At 44.0% G+C, this 21,256-nt stretch overlaps 1 protein-coding gene and 1 long non-coding RNA gene across 3 annotated transcripts in view; one reads left to right on the top strand and one right to left on the bottom strand.

Annotated features, from left to right (window-relative positions):
* LOC136106322 (vascular endothelial growth factor receptor kdr-like) overlaps positions 1-21,256 on the bottom strand; it is a 130,504-nt gene that overhangs the window by 100,421 nt on the left and 8,827 nt on the right. The gene's annotated exons all lie outside the window — the stretch shown is intronic.
* The window catches only part of LOC139828835 (uncharacterized), a 65,736-nt gene continuing 52,488 nt past the window's right edge, over positions 8,009-21,256 (top strand). Inside the window, exons 1-2 of the long non-coding RNA XR_011740837.1 lie at positions 8,009-8,092; positions 15,488-15,611. This is a non-coding gene — a long non-coding RNA (uncharacterized lncRNA). The remainder of the gene's footprint in view (positions 8,093-15,487; positions 15,612-21,256) is intronic.

Genomic DNA, 21,256 nt, shown 5'->3' with positions numbered 1-21,256 from the left:
CCATGTGTATATTGAGGATAATAATTTAACATCTCTGTACAGATTTAAACCCTTTATCTTTTCCTATGCTTTTGTACAGCACTTACTGTAGGGGGCTGTGATTCATCATCTGTTGCTGATACAGGCCAAAGCCATGAAGGTCACTGGTTTATTCCCTGCTGAACTGCTTTTCCTAGAGGAGGAGATGAGGGGTTTAGACCCTGTCTCAGTCCTAGTTGCACACAAGGTATGTTGCGACTTTAACAAGTGCTCCATGTGCTGGAGGCTGGTAGCCAAGCTATTCTCCACATGCCTAGGCCGGGTATCTCACACAGTTATCCAAGAGAACTGCAAAATCAAGAAAAATTACCCCAGAGCAGCGAGCAAACTGAAAAAAAGGCAGATCCACCACCTTTGCAGAGGAATCCAAACCACAGACGTGTGACAACTCTCACAATTGGAGGGTGAACCAGAAAGCAAGCAGATGATTAATGGACCTAAGAAGCAGGCTTGACTGTAGTGGGAAAGAATAATCTCCCCGAAAAGCCTGCCCTTGGGAATGCATGGGAGAGTCCAGCTCGTGCTCTGTTTGCAGCTTGCTTCTCCACGGCACTGCGCAGGGACCAGGACCTCACCTCGCTGTGACCAGCAGCCTGCTCTGCTCCTCGCTGCTGGCTCTGCAAGCACAACACATCATCTAGACCAGAAAAGCAGAGCTCACGTGGCCCTTGGGTCCCTTGAAACCCATCAGTATCTTTTGTCAGAATTATCTCCCTTGCCTACACCACTGCTATTCAAGCAGAATTATTTTTGAGGAAAATGGTTCAATGGCTTTTAAAGATTTTCTGCTTTCTTTGTTTAAGGGGAATAGTTACAAGAAGCTGTTGTTTTCCACCTAGAAATAAGCAGGAATTCCCCGGAGCAGTCTTGCAACCAAAATGCTATGTGTGGGCATGAACTACCAACACGTAGGCAAGAGCCAAGGCTTCCATTCTTATAGGAGCTGATGAAGTTCATCCAAAATTAAATTAGCAATCACCAGCTCATCAGGAGAGATGGTTCTGGTTCTTTCTGGATATTCAAATCCTAGTTTTAACCCATGAGCATCTGCTGGCAAAGCAACAGGCTTCATGTTTTCCTTGATCTTCCAGGCCAGAGGAACTCGTATTTGCTTAGCTGACTCAGGAGAAAGGGGAGTAATTCACACCCATTCTTCTGCCCTGCCTGCCACAAATAGAAGTTTTGTGTAGCTCAGCCAGAGACAGTAAGTTGGGTGTATTTCTGGTGACAATAACAAAAAATTAAATCATTAGTCTCAAGCGGAGGAGAAATCAACAACAGCCCAGTAAAAACAACTGCTGAGTAGAGTAAGTGTTTAAAGATAAGACATTGGCCCTGCTCTTGGGATTTGTTCCTACAAGGCTTTTCCTCACCCATAGATGCATCAGCATTTCCTGATGAAGTGGCACAGGGTCACTCTGGTTTCCTTCTGTAATCAGCAGAAACCCTCAGCAAGGCCACCTTATTGCTCTGTGTGCTGACGCTTAAAAACCCCCGTGTCAATTAACAGGAACTCGTCTCTGTTTAATCAAAACATAACCTTTGGAGTTTGGCTACACCTGCTCAAAGGCAACTCCCTGAACATACAACGCCATGTGCTTTCTCGGGTGTCCATGATATGGATCGCTGTATCAGTTGCAGATTTATGGAAAGAGGTCACAGAAAGCAACTCTAGGTCAAAATTGTTTGGTCTTTGGCGGCAGCAGCCCATTAATCACAGCCATTGTTTTCCCTCTGACACTGTATAGAGTCCTAAGGAATGACAGAGATATCACCACCCTGCGCTTATGTTGAGTTATGGAGCGAGGGGACACGTCCTTCCTTTGTAACTGGATGACAAGTGGAGAACTTAGATCTGCAGCCATAAAATAAACATGAAATCTGGGAAAGGAGGTGGCAACATCTGCAATCATCTGCCACGCACTCGAGCACAGTTTAAAGTATTTAGGAAATGCAGTAATCTCATGTTGATGGAAAAAAGGCTGGGAACGTTGTTCTTTCTCGATCCAAATTATGGCAATTCCTCTGGGAAAGAGAAGACCTGGCACATCTCCATGATTAGCAAATATGCAGACCCAGTGGGAACAAGACACACACACAAAAAGTGACCACACTATGTTCTAAAGACTTAAGGGGAAAAAAAAAAAAAAAAATCAAAAAAATGTGAGGTATGAAGCTGTTTTTGCCTCTCCCCCAACGTGGTCTCCTGAGAAAAGCTTTTGGGTTGCAGATGCAAGTGTTTCCAATGATTCCCAGACAGGATTACTTCATAGGCGCTCCAGACATAGCTCTCATTCTTCCTTGACTTGACCATTCTGAGGAGAGGGCACGTTCTCCAGAGGAGTGAGAGGAGGAAGAAGGGCACGTGTTGATCCCTTGGGTGAACCAGCATGGGGACCAGCCCCTGCCCAAGCCTGACCTTCCTCCGTGCTGCTGGATGTGCCCCAGGGTTCACCCTCCGCTGGCACCATTGCCCACGTTCTGCCAGCCCTTCACCTCCCCCGAGAGGACTGAGCACATGAGGACTTACTGCTGGACTTACTGCTGCTCAGTCTTCAGATGGATAGAATAGAGCACTTATCTGGAAGGGAATCTAACCAAGATTTCCCCTTTCTCCAGAGCACTGGGTAGGAAAAGAGGATGGCAGAAGGCCATCTAGATCTGCCTCCACTGGGTCCTTTGCAGGCTTCCCCGTGTCCCTCTGCCAACTCAGAACTGTCACCACAGCTGAACTGCTGGGAGCATATGTGTGTGTTGATGGATAGATCGATGGATCGATGGATCGATAGATCGGTAGATAGGTAGATCAGTAGATAGATAGATAGATGATAGATAGATAGATAGATAGATAGATAGATAGATAGATAGATAGATAGATGATGGATATTTTTATTGCATATCTGCCCAACAGTTCCTCATAGCTACAGGCAGTAAACCGTGGATCAAGTTATGACTCCAGCTTGTCAAAACTCGACATTCACCTCCCTTTAATCTAATCAGAATCACTCCATAGGGGGTTATTTGTATGCGGTGAGTAGTTACTTAGAAAGTTTCCGATGCTGAGGAAGGAATGTTTTAAAACTCTTTTAACTAAATTACTGTATTATTTTGAGTAGCTATCAGCAGATTAGCTCATTTATCAAAGGTGACATGTAAGGCTGAAAAGTCAACAGCAGTAACTCATGGACTTCATGTGTGTCGCAGCGCAGCACCGAATGCTGTGTTCGCTCACACATCAATGGGATTGGATTTGGCACCTCTCTCTATTTCTTTCAAACTTATTTGTTTTGTACAGCTGCAAACAATGAAAGCAGTTGTTGTGCTGACTCCATTCCAAGAACTATTCCCCAACCTGCTCGTGTGCGCAGAGTCAGTCACCACCAAAATCTATCTTGATAAGAGCCAGGACCTCTCATGAAAATACAAGTAGTAAATCTCTATTGATGCAAGTAGTGATTTCTCTCTTATACCTACCCAGCTTTAACATTTATACTGGACTTTTATCTTGGAATAAAGCAGCTGCCTTTATTCCACTCTGAGGATAAGAGCAAAACTCTAGGACTGGATATTTCATTAAAGAGCATGGACTTCTTTTCAGTTAGAGCAGTAGTAGAAAGGTTTTCAATAGGTCTACTATACCTTTTCTTATCTTTTTCTATTGAAGTGACAATAGCCATCAGATTTTAAAAAATACGATCTTTTCTGTGTGGATCTTCTCTGTGTGCATATGATATGATAATTTTATTTATTTTTTTTTACTTGTTAATCACATTATTGCGTGTTTCTCAGCAGACTGGAAATATATATAGTAATTCCTATACTATGGTGGCACTTTTTGTCGAAGGAACGTGGTGCACCATGGTGGCAATATTAAAGCTGCTTGCAGGTTGGTCTGTTCGAAAGGCAGGAAATAGGGAGAATGCAATGACGTTTATTTTTCTGAAGGCAAGAAGTTGCCTTTATTTCAGCGTTTAGGAGGCAATGCAACACGCATCAGTTCATCACTTATCCCAGCTGCCAGCAGAGGTCAGACTCTAAGTTGGCAACATTGAATATTATGGAGGGATTTCCCTTAGATTTCCATAAAAGTTGATATCAGGAGCAAACATCAGTGGCCACATGAATTTTTTTTCCAGAATTCAATAGAATAATGCTGGCTTCACATGACTTGAAAACCTGCTATCACAGAATCACAGCATCACAGAATCGACTGTGTTGGAAAAGACCTTAGAGATCATCAAGTCCAACCCTTGGTCCAACTTCAGTCCATTTACTAGATCGTGGCACTAAGCGCCATGTGGTTGTTCAGACACCCAGAGCTGTAGATCTAACCCAGCTCCCATCATCTTTACAGTACAATCATGAAACAGCTTTCAATAATGATTTGGAGCAGTCAGGCTTGTTTCTGAACGACAGCTTTGGTACCGTGGGGGCTTGGAAAATAACACTCACGGAAATTAAAAGCAAACAGATGAAAATGAAAGGTCCTCAAATTAAAGAGATTAGTAAATCAAGTTTCACTTGGCCATACCGCACAAAATAAAGCATGCATTAAAGCACAAATTAAAGCCAGTATTAACCCAGAATACAATCCCAGTTGCCATGTATACATATATTTACATAGCTATTGAGGGATGAGAACTTTGAAATTCACCTAGCCTGGCTATTTAAGTTCTTAGAACATACATTAAACAGAGAAATTTTGCCTAATATTAACAAATGACACAGTATTTCAAACCATTGAGTCAATTAAATTATTGTACTGTATGTCAGCTTACTCCTTTGACAATAAAATATGTTGATAATTCATCCTAAGTAAAAGACTTTGGAAAAGCAGAAGATGACTACCCTAGAGAGACAGTAAAGTGTCCAGAGAAGAGAGAGAAGTTACGGAACCCCTGAAACCCTGATTTAATAGAAAGTATGTTTCTTTGAAAGCTTTGTGCAGTCTCTACCAGCATTCAGCCTGTGCCTGTACGTATCAAATGAGAGGAGGATGCTAATTCAGGTCCCTCCTCCATCATCTGCAGACTCAGTGACTCTCAAGACTTTCTTCTAGTTTGGTCAGCCACTTGTGCTTAAGACTGATGGAAAAACCCTCGAACTAACTGTACCATGTCCTTAAGCACTGTACAGTACAGAATGACCTTTGTGAGATCTGAAAAAAGATGGTTTAAGCACAACTGATGGGAGTTATCAGGATATGCCATGTGGATCTGCTCTGGGTCCTGTCTTTCCTTCCGGAAATCTTTGTACATGGAAACGATTTGTTTGCAGTGATTTGAGTCAGTAGAGCCGGATGAGGGAGACTAACACAGCCCTTCATTTGTCTTGGTTTGGTGAAAACTGTCCAGATGAGACTGGCCCATTGCTGAATACAGGAGCATGGGCCTTCAATGCATACAGAGTTCAGTAAAGAAACCTGTTCAGTGGCTCACAAGCCATAAGGAAACATGTCTCTACATCTAAGCTGGTGGTTCAACTGCACTGAAGACAAAAATATTTCAGGGCCACAGAGATGTTTGTTTTTAAGACAGCATGAGTTTACTTGCATGTTGTGAGTTACTATTTTAGAGTATAATTTGCTGTGTTCTTTGATGTTCAAAGTCAAGAATCAGTAGCTCAAATCTAAGGAAGGGAACAGTTAAGATACTAAATACATGCAACTAGATCTCAGTTTTGTAGCTTGACTCTGACATCTGAGATGTCAAGGATGCTTATATGGACAATTTTGCCTCAATATAGTAGAATGCAATGGAATGCAATGGAATGCAATGGAATGCAATGGAATGCAATGGAATGCAATGGAATGCAATGGAATGGAATGGAATAGAATAGAATAGAATAGAATAGAATAGAATAGAATAGAATAGAATAGAATAGAATAGAATAGAATAGAATAGAATAGAATAGAATGAAGTGTTCTGTCACTTTTCCATATCTCAAGCAAAATGTCAGTATGGTTTAAATCCACATCCCCTTTACTGCTAATCTGGTTATTTGCCACATTATTTAACCCGAAGACCAAGAGCCTAGTATAGTATTTCCTTGCACAGCACGCTGTAATGGGACCTTTAGATGCTCCAATAATAAAATGTTTGTAAATCAGAGTGTTTAACAGGAGAGTTTGGAATCATGGGAGATCCAATATCAAGGGCATCTATTTATCTGCTTTTTCTGTTGCAGCTGGTAAGAGTCTAGGGAGAGAAAAGAAAATCTTCCCAAGGTTGAGTTATATCAGCCTGTGTAATTCATCTCCCAAAGGAAGCAATGATGCCAGGCCTATCTTTAGGAATATTTAAAATTAGACTAGATAAAGTGCTAGGAGATGTCCTTCAGAAAACATTTGCCGGTGACCTATATGAAGTAATCTCTAAGGGCTTCAGCTACCGCATTTAGGCAGTGTTGGGGCCATGCTGTTGTGCTGAGATGACCTGACCTGGGCTCCAGGTCTCTTTCCAAACCTTTCCAAAGTGCCCATAAACCAGACCTCAAAAGAGGACTGTGGATGTTTTCTAAGAAAGGCAAGAGCTGGCAGAAAAATTTGAATGAGTTTCTACTGAATGATAAGAACATGGCTTGAAAAACAACCTCTGACCGTGCTCCGTAGCTAAATCCTAGTATAGCCATCAAGCAAGGTGAGTGCCCACTGGCCACCAAATACTCATGGATTAGCTGCTCAGAGACACTGTCTCAGTTCTTGGGCCTCATGCCCCCAGGTTTCCTCCTTGGAGCCTTCCCGGAGTTAATCCGGCAGTCAGCCCTGCTCCCCGGGGCTGCCAACCCCGTGTAGGCAGCAGCGCACAAACCGTGGTGAAAACCGGGCAGTATTTATCCTCAGGCCTTTTGTATAGTCCTGAATTCCTCCTCCCCATCACCCAGCCCCCTTTTCCAGGAAAAAATATCAGCTTGCATGGAAACGCTTCTTTGTCAAGAACATCTGTGTCCTCCTGTGTGATGAATCACTGACCTGCAGGAGGAGCAGGCCAAGGGAAGGCCACGAGAGGGATGGAGTTCAAATCAAAACAGGGAAGGTGGATGGCTAGAGAGAAGCAGAGCAAAAGCCCACCCCAGTTAGCATTGTTTTGTCATTTCTCCTTGAGCTATAAATCCAGAAGCAAATGAGCCAGAGCCTGCTGAGATCAACTCAATTGACGCGCCACACTAAGTAGAGATGGATTTGATCAAATCACAGGGATCATGTGTCAGAAACATGTAAATGCTTAGTGTCAGTAAAATCTGCTTGGTGGGGAATTACTTTGTTTTCTCAGTTTCTTAAGTTTACACGTTAAGAAGAAATGGGATGAAACCGACGTTGGACTTGATGCTGGAATCTGTTTTCGATCAGCTCTGTGTTCTACTTCTGTCGGCTTTGTCTGTGTGCCTGTCTCAGGAGGTTTTCCTTTTATTTTTGTTGGTTTATTTTGAAGGGTGGGAGGTTGCTATTTTGGGAGACAAGATAAAAGCCGTTTGCTTGAGATGGGGAAAGAGAACCTAATGATCTCCTTAAAAACCAATCCCAGCATCAGTTACATTTCTGCAGCCCCAGGCAATGTTATGTTATCTCTTGCCTGCAACCTCCCTGGGTAGTTTGACCTAACTAGGTCTGGAAGCTGGTTTCCTCGCTGGTTTGCATAAAGCTGGAAAGTACCAATCAGACCCAGGGAATTGGCTGCATTCATTTGTGAAATCCTTCTTGATGACAAGCTCCATCAGGCCATGGAACAGGGCTTCAATCGCTTCCTCGCAGCCTCCACCGCACCGTTACCCTGATGTGACCCCAGCTTCTCCCCTGTTTGTGAGGCTGCTCCGCAACTGTGACATCATGTTTTTGATGGCAGGGTTTGGAGGAATTCTGCTTGTGGCAAAGCAGGAATCTGCTTCAAATTAGCACTGCACATATTTATCAAGTCCACATAGCACGACTGCCTGTTGACAAATGTCTCTTCTGTCCCCCGCAGGTTTCCGGATTAGCTGCCTTGACCTGCAAAGGTTTGGAGGGAAAGCTGGTGTCTGCGTGCAGCCTCCTGCGAGCCTAGAGAAGGGGCAGCAGGTGGGTGATACACCAGGAGTGATGTCCAGAGCTAAACTTGCTTCTTTAGTGCCAGATCCTGACTGTTGGGGTCACTTTGAGGGGCTTGGCGGGGGTCAGACACAAAGCCCGTCAGCCAGAGTGTTCCTGCTCTGACAGCTTGGTCAGGTTGCAGCGGATCGGTTCATCTTCTGGAAAAACTGCAGCACGGGGGGGAAATGATTGCACAGTGATCTTTGAAACAGCAGATTTGTGTTGTGGGATCCTGCTTTTAAAGGTGCTTTACCACAGTCACTTCCATGAAAATAAAACATTGCCAGGTACCCAGGAGCAGACCCCATTTGCATTAAAGCCACCTACGCCACTCAGCAAAAGCCAGGCAGGAAATTCTTCTCTCTTCATGTCTTAAAATCTATTTATTTATTTTAATTCCTGTTGTGCATAGGGATAAAACACAAATCCTTCAAAGGTTTTTCTTATTATAAGAAGCAGCAATAAAAAAAGACTCATCTAAAAATAGCCAGCTATTTAGGGCAGCCCCTGGTAGTGGGAGACGCAGATTCAGAGGCTTGATTCCACCAGGAACGTGGTGTCTCCAGCATCCTACGCATGGATCTCACTGACAGGGTCATGGCATCGTTGGGTTGGGACCAGAAACACCATCCTGGCTGGAGAACCTTTCCTGGAAAACTGCAGCTAACCCAGCCGCTTTCTACACAGAATTTTGCCACAGCTGTTTTGTTATAAAACTCCAGACTGGTTCCCTTTTTACTATTGAGTTCAAACAGAGCAGAAACAGGCACAACACTGTTTTCTTTTCCTAAAAATCTCACCTCTCCAGCCCAAGAGTTCATTGCAGTTCCTATAGAGAGAAAACGTGCAGTTGCTCTTTAAACAAAAAAATTAGTTCTTCTGCTGGATAGTTAACAAAATCAACAATTATGACTCTAAAAGTAATTAAATGAGGAAAGCAGCTCCTGTTTTTGGAGCTCTCTTATGGCTACCTCTTGCAGAGTATCAGAAACCATGGTAAGAAGAACAATTTGGATTCAGGAGGAGAAAGTACCGAGGTGGGAGATAAACGACATTGCAAATGCATGCATGCAATTAATAAGGTTCCTTCCCATGCTGAATCTACACATACAGCCTTGATTTGCTGCACTGAGGTTTCAGAGAACTAATCCCAGTAATGAAATCCAGGTCTGAGACACTGCAGAATAAGCAAACAGCTTATGGAGGTAGAGCAAGGGCTGGGCTCCTTACTTGCTTCTTTCAGAGGTCTGTTCCCTCTCATCTTGGCTCGTCAGTAAAATCTTTAGTACGGCATGTGAATTTTGGTCTGGCAGATATGAACGATGTTACTGGGGGATTTCACCATACGCTGGAGAGAATCAACAGGTTCCTAGTGTCTCCTGCAGAATATGGTGGTGTTTGTGCATTATATAAATCAGGGGAAGAGGGGGAAGCAGCGCCCACTGCAGAGAAGCAGATAAATTGGAAAAGTAAGTATTGCACAGTCAAATGAAGGTGGTTTTAATTTCTTTTCTGGATGTGCCATGAGGTTACGCAGATGCCTGGATCTGCAAGACCAAGCCAAGATGAGACCAGCCACTAGTCTAGCCAACAACATGCAGTGCTTTAACTCCAAGAAACACCCTTGTTTTCCAGCTGGAAAGGGAGCCTGACCATCTTGGTGCACTCGTAAACTATCAACATGTTTATATCAATTTAAAACAGAATCTTGGGGAGAGTACAAAACAAAGATGAATTTTCAGGCTCAGACCTCAGATGCCAAATTGTAAACCCTCGGCTAAAAGGTCTTAGGCTAGAAACAACTGCAGAGCATTAACTGCATAGCAGTGGTTCATACAGGAGCCATAAGAATAAAGATAGTATTTAAGAAAATTGTGAGGCATTTCGTTTGGGCTTTAACGCAAGGTCATAGAATACAAGCAGCTTTGGGAGGAGAAAAATAACAGTTTGAGAGTAAAAAGAGCTGTATGTCAAGCACCAATCCTGCAAATGTTATTCGCAAATGCTGTTGTGTTGATATGAATATCTGTGCAGTGGGAATAGTCCTCTGAGCACAAGCTGCCTCCACCTTGCAGTCCAAGATAAAGAGATCGTGACACTGAGCAGTAACACTGTGATGAAGGGGCAGTTCCACTGCAAGGGAACAGAAACTCTCATGTGTTCACACCAGCATGGGGAAGGACAGCAGATCACTTTGGGTATTCTTAGCTTATTCGAGCTATTTTAAAATCACAAGTCCCTAAAACAAGCATTAGATCTGTTTAGCTCTTTAAAAATCCTTCTAAGAAGTTCTGATTGTTTATTTTTCAAAGAGCTTTGTTTGTTTGGCTTTTGGCCATGAAAACATGGTTCATCTTAAGAGATTTCATATGGTTGTACCAGGATAACCCAAGCCCATCACTCAGTAGTCTGTGACAGGGCTCAGAAAACGTGACGCAGTTCATCCAGGTCTGCCGGTGCTCTCCTGATGTGTGACCGCTCCGCAGAAGCGCTGAGGTTTGAGCAATTCAGAGCAGTTTTACTGCTGCGCACTGATCGATTTTTGCCTGATCTCCTCAAACACCTGTGAGCATCGATGTGGACTGCACAGCCAGAGTTAACAATGCCAAGCACGACCTGTTTACTGTTTGCAAATGCATATGTATGAGTAATTCTTTCTGTATGATTCATTTAACTGTCTTTTTTGTTCCTTATACCAGCCATGGAGTTATTTTAGAAGATGTGGTGTTTTATTGCTGCAGTGAACAAGGGAACTTTCTCTTTTCCCCGGTTTTTAGAAAAGTGTGGGATGTTAGGAAGAGATCAAAGAGAAAGAAGGAAAATTTGTCACTTTTCCTTTGAAGTCTCCAGTTCTGAACTGGGTTAGAATCTTCCATGTGTCTTGTATGGACACAGACCCCCTGAAGCCAGTGAGTTGCAGCAGGGGCTGAATGCAGCTCTGACTTCCATCTCTCTGGCCTTTCCCGGGCAGCTCATTCACTGGTGGAACAAGATGCTCTGCAGCAGATCCAAACTGCCCCTGGCACTGGAAGCAGCAGTTTGACCTCTTAGACAATCCCCACTTTGCATGAAGTTTACAAGCTGAAGTTTACAATTTTATCATGTGGCTTCATATACTGACAAGAGATCTCATTGTGATTTAAATGGAAAATAAATCTGCAGATGTGTCGTTACATGGTAGAAGGATTATAGAGTTGTAATGCAGATATCTAGCAATAAAGTAAAAAGCAATAAGGCAGCTCATCTAGGAACCTTCAATTTGCAAAATTCTGCAATATGCATCTGTTCCACTGATGATTCCTTAAATGAACAATTATTATTGAAAACCTGAATCCTGAGGATTTGGAGAATAGGAACATGCAAATCTTCTTTCCTCTTCTCATTAAGCCTGGCTTTAACTGTGAGGTTTAGGATCTGCAGCCTTTGCTGACCTCTCAGGACAGGAGGAGGGAGGAAGGGAAATCGTTTTGTATTCAGATCCAAATATAAAATCAGCTTGATGTTCTTTTCTCCCTCATCAAGTGATTCACATTCTTCCCTCCAAGTTCCCTCAACACGGCAAAATCAGTGCACTTTGGTGAGTCTTCAATGCAAAGTCTAGCAGAAAAAGTAATCCAAGTACCAAGTTTTTCTATTTAAAATGCAAACAGGATAAAATCTGCAGCTTTAACTCTTCTATTTTCTTAAGAGATAAGACTGCTCACCCCAACCCTGTGCGCGATTCGGCAAAAGAGGGAAAGGTGCTTTCAGTTACAAAAGACTATGTCTGGTTCTTGTTCTAGAACATGGTGAGGCTCCTCCTGAAGCTCACAGCTGGGGAATCCTGCCCTGGCCACCCTCCATCTTCAAAGCTACATCTAGTTTGCTGTGACATGGGCTGTTCTTCCCAAAGCAGAGATCAGCTGGTGGCACCTCTGAGCCATGAGAAGCTTAGGAGGGCAAAGCTTTGGGCTGATGCTTTGGGTGGGAGTGAATTTGCGCCCCTCACCCCCATTTACAGGGGTTCATTGTGCACATGTGTCCAGCCTTTCTTCCCATAATGTGCTTTCATCTCTCCCCATTTTAAAGAAACCGGTGACCACTCCACCCTGTCATACAACAACTGTAGGGCTATTTACCACTTTGAGAGGAAATCCCATGTCACAACCCTAGGAGCACAAGGAATAATGTCCGGAATTCCTTTATCTGTGACTAGCCCTGGCACACAGTCTCTTTCCCGTCTCTTAAGTATACACAAATGTATTCTTTTGTCAAGGCAAAGGGCCCGGATTTTAATGATGGTTTATTAAGGACAAAAAAAAGGCTTTGGCAGGACTCAAGAACAAACGTTCTCTGACTTTAGGCCCTTTTGTTCTTCAAGGTGAAAAGTGACTATAAAGAATAAGGAAAAATGAATCACTGGTCTTTGCCCTCCATAGTAAATTTGACCTCCGCTGTTTTGACAGTACCTAAAATTGGTGTCCTGTGCTAATCAGGGAAGTAATGTGATAAGTCTCTCTCCATGACTGCTCTGCATGATGATTTTGTTTAAAGTGATCAAAATGACTCTCGGAGCGTTGCAATTTTTTTAACCCTCAGCTCCAAGGCTTCTGCTCATGTTTCCATGCCACATTTTGCCCAACTAAAGGCTGTGCTTATCTTACCAGCTTGCGGAGTGATGGAGTAAAAGGCTCCAAGGGACATTATCAGTTCTGAGGGCAGTGCTTCCCTTGGATAGGAGAATGAGGAAGAGTGTGATGTGGCATCTACATAAGTTCCCCCTGTGCATGCGGGTCCTGAGCTCTGGCCGTTCCCTGCAGCCACCAGACCTTGCAGCACTGCAATGTGTTTTTGCTTGCGCAATGGAGAAGACCAGGGGCTCACATGGCTGTATCTGAGACACCCTGGCAGGTACAGGGCATCTCTGCATGAGCTGGATGCCCACAGGGTTCCCCATCACCGTCCCCAGCAGCGCCGGGTGCCTCTGCGGGGGCAGCTGAACCAGGTGCTCCCATTCGCCTCCTTCCAGGCCAGCAGAACAATGCAGGGTGCAACCTGCACCATCAGCTCCAGGAGAGAGGGGAGGGAAATCTATAGTAGGAAATGGCTGGGAGCACGGAAATTGCAACAGAAATATTGGCACCAGCAGTCTGAGGGAGGCGGGGGCAGCAAGCGGGAGAAGGAATCTTTCCAGGAAAAGAACATTTGTATCAGATACTTCCAAAAATAAAATATCATCATGCCGGAGAAACGTTCGAAATATTGGCAGCATTGCTGGCTTGGCCCACAACTGTTTTCGTCACTCTTGCAAATAATTTTCAAAAAAGTGTTTATGCTCCTTCACTTTTGAGTCCTCTCAAGCAAAAAGAAAGACACATTCGAACAGGGGAGCACAGAGCAGCTCCAAGTGATTCATGGCACCCTCTTCTTCCTGGGTGGTGATATTAGAAAGCTGCAGCCTTGTCGCAGTACAAATAACTCACCAGCTGGAGTTTACCAGCTCTTGTATTTGTATTCCTACAGCACACAGGCAATGCCAGATGTGCTGTCCCTGATTCACGTATATTGTGTTTGATGTCTCTCATCAGAATCAACCTTGGGCTAAATCCAGAAACTAAGCTGTTCTTAGCAGAGATAAATATTTAGGCAAGTCTGCGGTTGGCAAGAACTTGTCCCTCCCTTTGCATCCACTTAAAACTGAAATGAAGGTGGCAGCTCGGAGTGTGAGCACATCAGAAATCTTGTCTGTGCAGGAGGATCACGCTGTGCTCTCGACTGAGCAACTGCCATTTTAAAAGTCTCCAAAGGAGGGGAGAATTTGGCAAGAGAGGACCTTCCAGGGGCAGAAACGGGAGCATTTACACAGCATTGTGTCTGTGTGCTGCACCACCTCATCAAATTAGCACCTGCTCTTATCTGTGTACTGTCAGGCTTTCTCCTGTCTCCAGGGTGTGACAGACAGCTATTGATAGTAGACGTGATCATGGACTCTGACAACAGGGGGGGAATAAATGACACTGCTGCCCTGCTGTTTGTCAGGTGTGTGTGTGTGTGTGTGTGTACCGAGCTGGCTTTGAATGCCTGGTAGGTATAGGTCTCTATAAGTTCTTGTCCACAAAGTGTGCACATAGCGCAGAGATTTGTACTTGTAGGACGGTGGCTGGAGAAGCTGTATACATGGGCTTTTCCTTGCTTGTTGACAAACTCACTCGCTTCTCCACTTACCAAGTGACCTACACTGTGTGTAGAAATCCTGCACGTCTCTGAGCTGGGTTGCAGGGTCTCCTCTGTATACCAGTTAACCTCTAGTATTGTCCTGCTTACAACAAAAGTACGTGATACTCTGAACTCCTAAGGAAAATGATGAGCTGTGTGAATTCAGTTCATGCAAACCTAAGTAAACCAGTCCCTTCCATTTCCCTCCACTGTCACTTTGCAGTCAGTGGCAGTGATTTATGGCCACCTTACACATGACTGGGCTTTTATTTCACAGCTTTATTTGCTTGACCTTAGTTATCTGGACTGTCTGATGCAACGAGTAGATGAGCCCATATATTAAAAATCGTCCAAGCTAATGTTGACTGTAATGGATCACAAATATTCGTCCTCCCCATGTCAAAAAGACTCATGACTTTACCAGCATTGTCCCAGAAGGGGAAACCAACTTCTGCACAGACACGTTCTCATTATAAAGTGACTGTTTCAAAGAGGTGAGACTGTTGCGCAACAGAACTAGATGGCAGTTCTTAGTTTCCCCAACCCAGTGTTTCTGACTGCATGCGTGTGTGTTCTGAGAAATGCTGATTTTGGATGCAGGTACAGTGGGGAGTACACAACCTGACAGTGTTGAAATCACTTAGGAAGGCAGGCAAGCATCACAAACTTAGCACAAAGTACCCAAAGTCCTGTGCAGGAGGGGTCAGGAATACCTCCCTATTTTGTATCCTGCCTGATATCTGCTTTTGAACAAGGTCAGAAGAGATTGTTATTCTCATCAGAGTGGTGCTGTGTTGAAATGTGGAATTTTTCAGGAATTTTTCATTAACGTTGGCTCTGGCAGATAAAATATTGGCCATGCCAAAGACAACATGCTTGGGAATATGTTGCTCTTGAGCACAAAGATACCAGACCCTTAGCACCGCAGTTCACACAGCAAATGGATTGCCCCAGCTGACAAATAGAATAATAGCCATGAAAACTGATAATGCCCAGATATTTTTTTTACCTATATATTTTCATCTTAATTAAAATGCCAGGATAGCATATTCCAGTGAAAACTCATTTATGTTGTTCCCTTTTAAGTGAGAGAAACCGCTTGGTAAGAGGTTAAGCAATTGTAATTCTAGCTTAGCCTGGACGTAACGATCAACTTTTAAACTCTTCAAAAAATTGATCTTTTTCTAGGTGGCTTAACTACACGTGAAAAGACACAGATTACTGGTCACATAGATCCAAAGCAGTGGCTGAATGAGTGCCAAATGTCCAGGAGCCTTCCCAGGCTGGCTTCACAGACGGACTTTACTGCAGGGTAAGTGAGGAATTCGTGATGACCCCCATTGATAAACCCATCCGAGCCCTGATCTGTCAGCCCTGGGAGGTGTCTGTGATGGCTACAGGCTTCTCCCTCCCCAGCCAGGCATGGCCAGCACACCTCAACACCTCCCTCACCCTCCAGAAACAGCCTCACAGAGCGTCAGTCAAACAGTTTGGTTCCTGGGGCATCTTTCAGCACAATAGTCATTTGTCTGTGCTGCCTCCTGCTCATTTCATTCCCAGAGACTTGCAGCCCCTTCTTCCTTTGGCAGCCACTTCACAACCCCACTCATCCTCAGGCTCTTCTCTCTCCTAAAACTAATCCTAACCCTAATCCTGACCCTAAACCTAACACTACACAGTGCCCAGGTCCAATGCTAACCCCACCTGGGCTTCTCCTGTCCTGTTGGCTTCTGTCCTACCAAGATGCCCCAGCAGAGATATCTTTGTGCCTTGGTGCCTGCTGGAGACAGAAGTATGTTCTTGAAGTAAATACTTAAGAGAACTGCCTGGCCAACTGCTTGGCAAAAACAAAATGCTTTTGAAAGAGGAACAATGTCTCTTTTTGTCCTTCTTCCCACCCTTCCTCAAGATACAATCTTAACAAACAGTAAAATAAGCACTGGAGGTTTGGTCTCCAGGTAGGAGAAGATGCATGAAATGGGTTGTCTTGTTTGTATATGTGTGTCCCAATCATCTTTTGTTTTCTGTATGTTATGCCCACCTTTTAAGGACCTTTGAGGGTGAAGATCCAATATACTGTGCCCAAAAATGAGAAAATCTTTTGTGGAAACTGATACTTAAACCTTAGCTGTAGGTTTGAGTAAGTGCAGATGTCAGAGCAAAACATCCGTGGCTGAGAAAGGACAGTGCCAAAATGGCAATAATAATAATAATAATCATAACAGTCTGCATTTCTAAGATTAGTTGCGAGATGGCTTACAAAGGGATTTAACCTTGCAACGTGTTTGTGAGGTTGGTAAGTAATTGCTATTATATACTGCTGGAAACTGGAGACTGATAAGATAAGTATCTTACTTAAGGTCATACAGGAAGCCTGCAGCACGGCAGGAATTAGAGCTCAAGTAAATCGGCTCCCAGTTCTGTGCTGAGCTGCAGGATCATCCAGGGAAAGGCTCTCCTGGCTGCAAGGAGCTGGCACTAGTGGATATCTGGTGTGGACGGCAGTGCCCTCTCCTCCGAGGGTGGCCAGTGGGGCAAGCACATGCGGCAAGGAGGTGCAACAAAGTGTTTGGAACCCTTGCTGCATGCTGAGCTTTCCTCCTCCCAAAAAGCGTGCAAGCTCCAGAACAAGTGAGCTCCTAGTGAGAGCGATTTGTCCTTTTGTTTCTTAACTTTGATAAATTGTGCAGTCTGATACCTATAATCACTTTATTTCTACTGGGATGAAAGCAGTAAGAAAACAAATGGGGAGTAAGGGTGTGAGGGCTGCCTTCCTCCAAGGAGGAGGCGAAACTGCTTCTGAACATCAGCACAAACACTCAGTCGCACTCCAGGCTCATTAACCAGCTCTCCAAGTAGTACCTCCAACAGACATGTGCACAGGGGAGATGAGAATAAACTCTCAATCTGGAATCCTTTAACTGTAACAGACACTCAGCAGGGGAATCCATTAGAAGGGAGCTGAAAATTAGATTTGCAAATTTCTCTGTGCCAGAAGACACAGTCAGAATGAAAACCAAGAGGCTTGTTGGAATATAGTTGCAATCGGAGTGACGCTGCATCCATTTGCACCTATGTGTGCATGTGAGTGTGTTTGCACTACGTTACTCCTCCGAGGAAACCAGCAACCTACCGCACCTGTGTGGGCCAAGTGGCTGGGGAGGTACCGTAAGACGAGCTGTAGCTTTGCGAGCCCTGTACATCCCTGCCAGGCAGCGGCGGTACCCAGGACACATAAGCGGGCTCTGCAAAGCCGGCGTTAGCAGAGGGTGGGGAGCTGGACGCACCTTTGGATGGGACAGGCTTCAGAAGCAGGTGTTACGCTCTTCAGACTGTGAAAAGCAGAGTGACAATAACTGATCTCTCATCTTTTTCATCTGCTTGGTTCTGTTCCCTTGCAAAGTAAGTGAGAGCAGGACATGTCAGTGCGAAAGATCAACAGCCAAACCCAAGTTCTATAGGAGCCTGTCTGGAGGACTTTCTGACACTTCAGGCCAAGCCTGTCCCAGTATCCCAGTCCTAAGCCTTACAGCCTCAAATGCCTCAATATCTTTGTAGCTTCAAATGGCTTTTTCTCTGGCGATTCAAGTGAAAGATCAAGTAAATCTACTACAGTTCCTGAGCTGCTTTTTCTCTTCCAAATACTATTCACCCCGCCCCTCCAGGGAAGAAGGGAGGTGGTCATCTCCCTGATTTACACAAGAGGAGGAGAGGCACAAAAGCAGAAAACATATTCCTCTCCTCAGTGCCAAAGTGCCCAAAGCACGAGAGGTCTGAGTGAGTATCCACAAACTGAAGGGTGCAGTTCATGCAGCAGCTGAGCTGTGGTCTGGGCAAAGTGTCCACGCTAATTAGTGCAGTGAGCACAGCTGTAATTGCATCAGCCATTTCCCATGCAGAGATTCTGGCGGTTTCTGTATCATACCCTGTTCTGCAGTTAGTGCTGCCAAAGCCACTGCAGATGTACCCCAAGGGAGCTCCCCTAAGGTGTTTGTCAAAGGACAGAAGACCAAAGTTGAGTTACTTAAAGGAGGCTGCTTGATGTGCAGTTTGTCTAACACAACAGCAGTTCAAGGCAGAGGAAGACATCAAACTAAATTATGCCTGAAACCATATTCCTAAGAACGTGAAGGAAATGCAGGCAAAATGAACTATACAACCACAGAAAGTTAATGTATGCTCGTTTGTATATCAGACCATTGTCCAGGGGAGCTCTCAGTTTCCTCTCAGGATCTATAATGAATAGACCTATAAGAGAATGTTATGGTGGCAGAGATTTCTCTTTTCCTACTATTTAACTTAGAACAATATAGAATCAAAACAAAAAGGCAGTCTTTCAAAGGCTAGCAGTACAATGCACATTAAGGACATCACTTCAACTGTTAAATGAAAGAGCACAAGAGAGAGACCTTTGCCCTATGTATGCCGAGAATTTCTCTCAATTCCTTTATCATATACGTTGCGATAAGGTCAGCGTATGAGGTACACTCTGCATCCCACCACGCCCAAGTGTCACCCCTTTGCTTTCACTGCCAGCAGATGTCAAGACCAGAACTGAGATAAGCAAAAACATTTTAAAACAGGAAAGACGACTAAAGGAATTAGGGTGTTCTGGGCTCTCCTATTTATGCTTCTTAACTCCTTTTACTGTGTCTTGGTAAGTCTGGGTAGCCTCGCTCTAAATGTAAGGAGATTGCCTATTGTGACACCAGACAAGACCAGATATATTGGTCAGTCTGGGAATTAAAGAATCAGCAGCCCCACATGATGGCCCTGCAAAGCATTAGCTACCTGATCGATCAAGGCAAAGTGTTTATCCTGAACCATAATTGTGATTGCTTTAATGATGTCAATATCATTGCTGCTCCATGTATCCAAAAGAAATGCATAGAAAGGGTTTAAGGGTATCAGAAATGTCCAGAACCTGTAACAGCAATCCCAGAGTCACAGAACAACGCCTTCAGTGTTTCCCTCACACAGGTTATCAAGCGCTAGACTCTGCATTAAAGATTACAGTCAGCCTTTTCTTCAGGAGAAGGGCTGGTTCGTCAAACAGGTCATTTCCACCTCATCAATTACAAGGTGTGGTCACACTAAGTGTGACCCAGGGAAGACGAAGCCACCTGAGGAGAAGCGGTAGTGACAGCACCATTGTTATTTGAATGCACATTCCTCTATCCTCTCTGTGCACAAGGAGAATCTTCTTAGTGGTTTGTTTAATGCAGCAAACGAGCCCCTAAAGGACATTCCTCAGTACTGCACAGGCAGTGCAGTCCGCCCAAGGCACTTGCAGACCCCGAACCGAATAGCTGTGTTTACAATTGGATCTGATTTATGCTGGTAAGAGATTCATGCTGTCAGCTGCGTGTCTCGCATATCTGGCCAAACTGATTCTACCCCATCATCTATCTTACAGTGATTATTCCTGTTTTCCCAAGCAATAGCTGCCTGTTTCAGAAAGACACCTTTATATATTTACTGTAAACTACCTTGAAAATGAGATTTTGATAAAAACATTCATTTAAATTGTAAGATGTTGAGACCAAAATTTCAGGTGAAGTCATCAGACTGAGGGACGTCTCAGGCAGAGGGAGGCAGAAAGGCAGAATGCCAGAGTTGCATTGCTCAATGCCAGGCACAAATCCCCGTAGCATTTGGAAGTCTCCGTTAATGTTTTAAAGTGCAGTGATACTGTGGTATCGCACAGTGGAAGAGCAAATGGCCTTCAATGGCAGCTATGCAAACTCTGCTCCATGGAAATCAAACCTAGCTCCGTTTTAGCTTTTCCACTAATCCCACTTTGAGAACAGAATTTTCAGCTTTACTGCCCCAATTTTCTCAAAAGCGCAGGATGGGTTTGGCAAATGAAAACTGAGATTTATACCCAAACAAAACCGTCTCCTTTCCTATTTTGTCCTTCTGCCAGAAACTCTCCAGAAAACTCAAGATACTGTCAAAAAGAATGTCAAAAAAAATCGTGCACATATTCTTGGGATGGGAAAAGTCAAGCCTTTCTCTTGGGAGCTTTGGTCTGCACTTGTAGACTTGGGGGATGTCGAAGTGCCTGTTTGTGGCTGCCAGCCCTAGATGATATTGTATACCAGCTCTGACTTGCTGGATGGTACATTAGGAAAAGAAGGTTAGCAATTTATATTTAATAACAATATAACAAGCAAAATGCCATAAAGATCAACTTCAGTAACCAGAAGGCACGCGACTTCATGATTTATTACGTTTCACCACATAATTTGCACATTACCTTTCAAATGCAAAATAGGCAACAATTAAAAAGGCAAAGTACGTGGCTAATTTACACTGAATTTTTTGATCCTTGGTATAAAGATCGCAGTCCAATTAGTATATTGTGATACTCCAAATTTCTTTCAGGGGCTTCTCTTTCTGGTCTAACAATGCTCTTCTGATATAAGCCATAGCATATAAATAAACAACTCTGCTGGTCTTTCTGTTTGAAAAGTCTATAGATCAGAATAATCCCATGCCTCCATAATACCCAGAAGAATAAATCAGCCTTGTATACACCCTCCCTCAAATATAATGACAAAATTTCCTGATGGGGAACTCAGTGTACAATAGTGTGCCGAGACAGATGGGAGGAACCCTCGGCATACCCTGCTCAGCAGTGACCTCACCTTGCCCACACAGTCCCTTCACCCCCAGTTGTGCCATGCTGGCTCTGTTGTTTTGACTTGCACTTCTCTTTCATCAGGGCAGGGTGATATTGCCCAAACTGACCCAGAGAATGAAGCTTGCATTGTTTGTTTGACTTGGTGGGAAAGCCATGAGCAAACAGTCTAAATGCGAGCACAGCATAGAAACCCCAGAGCAATTCCAAACCTATAAATACATCACACTGAAGTCTTGGTTTATCTCTTTTCTGGATGAAATCAAAACTTGATGTATCGGTGGGTAAAGTAATAAAGCTGTTAACAGGATCAT

This window comes from Patagioenas fasciata, chromosome 11 (genome assembly GCF_037038585.1).
Source record: "Patagioenas fasciata isolate bPatFas1 chromosome 11, bPatFas1.hap1, whole genome shotgun sequence".
NCBI classification, from domain to species: Eukaryota; Metazoa; Chordata; class Aves; order Columbiformes; family Columbidae; genus Patagioenas; species Patagioenas fasciata.
Note: the sequence above shows the minus strand (reverse complement) of the source record. Positions and strands in the feature narration are given on the sequence as shown.